Source organism: Hermetia illucens, chromosome 6, assembly GCF_905115235.1.
Source record: "Hermetia illucens chromosome 6, iHerIll2.2.curated.20191125, whole genome shotgun sequence".
Lineage (NCBI taxonomy): Eukaryota > Metazoa > Arthropoda > Insecta > Diptera > Stratiomyidae > Hermetia > Hermetia illucens.
This window is the reverse complement of record NC_051854.1, coordinates 52,627,152-52,630,103: the sequence shown is the minus strand read 5'-3', so window position 1 is coordinate 52,630,103 and position 2,952 is coordinate 52,627,152. Positions and strand designations below refer to the sequence as shown.

The window sequence follows — 2,952 nt, the reverse complement described above, 5'->3', positions numbered from 1 at the left end:
TCACTAAAAACTCCCCTTAAGTTCATCCTAGGTGTACTAAATTTTGTACCGACATCGAGGCGAGCCTCGTGCATACACATGCCAAGTTTATAAAATTATAGGAGTTCAAACTTATCAATTTCGTGCCAATTAACAGCATCCTAAGCCATACAAATAAGGTACTGACGTCATAATTAACGAGAATAATTGATATTCAAGTGAAATATTAAAATTCCAGTCAAGAAGAATCTAATTCTCCCTAGCCCTTTTTAGTAAAACAAAATCTTATTTATATTTGATGTTGGTTAAATTGTTGACATTTGCTAATAATATTAAACTCGGAGTGTGAAGCGCATGAGGTTGACTATTATCAATACAGGGGTTTCCATCAAATCGTTTATTTAAATCGCTTTCTAATAAGTAGAGGGTAATGGAATTTGTAGCTATGTGACACAGAGCTATCGTGCACTCTTCACTCCTCACATCTTTTCCTTTTTCTTCAGCCTTTGTCCCGTTCACAAGCGGCTCGTCGTCACCGTTTTCGTCATTTTATTTTATCAAATGCCTGATCAGGATATAATCACGAGGCCTTGAAATCTCCATCCAGCGTATCAAGCCACCATTGTTTCGGGCGGCTTTTTGGTTGCTTACCCTTAACTTCGATGTTCAGACAATATTGGTAAGTGGATTCTCGTTAGCGTGAATTACGTGACCACACCATCGAAAACACCTCTCTCGTAGCTTTTCCACGATCGGTGCAAACCCATATCGATCACGGATATTCTCATTTCAGACGTGATCAAAACGTTCACGCCACCAGGGCAATGCAACATCATCGTCCCATTTACCGCAAGATGCCGTTCATTATTTTTTATAGTCGGCCAACACTCAGAACTATAGAGAGCGGCAGACGGACGACATTGCTGTCAATTTTAGATTTGGGACTTGCGCTGATTCGTCGATCTAAAAAACACTAGTTGTGGAATGGCACTTCATCCAGGTTGCGTTAATGCGTGAAGCAATTTCATTACGCAGTTCTCCATTGGCTGATAGCATTGACTCGAGATATTTAACTCGATTAGTTTCGGCAATGGCAGTAACCTGCCCAGATCTGAGCGATTTAAATATCTCGGGTCAATGCTATTAGCCAATGAAGAACTACGTTATGCTCCTCACATAGGGAAACACAAAACCTTTTGTACCTGAAGCGTCAACTTCCGGTTTTCCGACTTATTTAATGTTGACCAAGGGTGGAAATTCCATATAACCCAGAATGGAAAAACCATATAACCCCAAGTTGATTTTTCGGCGGCACAGCTTCTCACTTAATTAAACTTGCTTGGCAAGTTCTGGTAAAGGGAGCCATTCCATTTGATTGCTTTGTACATTTGATTGTTGTAAAATGCACACTTTTTACTCTAAACATATTTTTGTGTTTTTCTCGAAACAACGATTTTGGGGTTATACGGTTTTTCCACTCATCGATTCAATTATTCCCAGATACAAAGTTTGATAAAATCTGGAAATATCTTATATCATGTAGAGAAGACAAAAAACAGCTTGTTAGAAATTATGCAAGCTCCCAATTGGGCTAAATTCAAGCATAAGAACAGCAATATCAGCAAAAATCACACTCTCAAGTGAATCGTTTCCCATATCAGTGCCAGCTTTCACTTTTATTGAATTTAACGCTTAGTGCTATGCATGCAAATTTTATTAACTTGAAGCCGATCAATAAAAGTCTCACGCGACTTCGAAAACTAATTGAAACATGTCTCCATCAAATCAAATTATTTCTACTTGCTCCAACAATATTTTCCGATTATGAAATGTTAAGTGAAATGTTTAGTCAAACCCCGACTAGGCGCGATCACCAGCATTGCTACCGATTTCATGGCTCTTCATCTTCGGCTGGACACAAATTGTCGTATCTCCATTTTGTCGCTTTTGTTGTCTATAAACTTGTTTAGCTTATCAATGGCCAATAAATTAAAAGTCTCTAATCAGGTGAACAGAGCAGATAAAAATAATATTAGCTATGGATGTCAATGGTGGTGCGTTAAATAACCGCCATTAAACGTGCATGGTCCCATATGGTCTAGTGGCTAGGATATCTGGCTTTCACCCAGAAGGCCCGGGTTCGACTCCCGGTATGGGAAACTTTTTACAATTCCATTTTGAATATATAATGCAATAAAAGCTTTTATTTAGCAAAGCTCTACCGAAATTTTCTTCGATTCAAGTGAGATAAGTACGATACGCGTTTGGCTTGAATTTCACAATGGAAAAGTCAGCTCGTGGTGGCATGCGGCGCTATTGTGAATGATTAGGCAACGGCCTGTGTGAATGGATGACGATCTAGCAACTAACTCAATTGAAGTGGGAGAAAATCTATGACATCCATTCGCTATATTGACGTAATTAAAGTTAGAAAAAAGTTGTTCGTGTAAAATAAACAGCGCGAAAGAGCTTAACACCAAGGCAAACAAGAAGCAAAGTGAATGAGCAGCCAGAAAATGCAGCAACTTTGACAAAACTATACTGCCAATTATAAAGCGTGCGAAGTGTATAAAGCCCCGAAGCAAAACACGCTGCCTGGCGTTTTCAGGGAACTCAGAAAAACTTGCCCTCGTCTAGGAAAATCGACCCAACAAACCACTATCCCTCCGCAAAATATTTTCACACCCGAAAAAGTAAACATCCTAGCCAACCACTTCCTTCAAGCGCACCATTGCACCCTCCACATTCGTGATCAACACTTCCAAAGTGTTGTGAGCGAATCCATAGAACAACTCCAATCCTCACCAAATTTTTACGACCTAATCCTAGCCTAAACCTTTTCTTCCAACGCCAGCGTCCACACACGGTAAACCAAGTTGGTGACCAAGTTTGCGGGTCGTTTGCCACAGACGCAGCAACCGACCGGCAACTTCATTTCGTTGCGAGATCTCGACGAGTGCACATCGCCGCGCC

At 40.3% G+C, this 2,952-nt stretch overlaps 1 non-coding gene across 1 annotated transcript; it reads left to right on the top strand.

Moving 5' to 3' along the window:
* Positions 1-2,066: 2,066 nt before the first annotated feature.
* Positions 2,067-2,138, top strand: Trnae-uuc. The gene has a single exon. It is a non-coding gene; the product is annotated as a tRNA-Glu (tRNA).
* Positions 2,139-2,952: the final 814 nt, after the last annotated feature.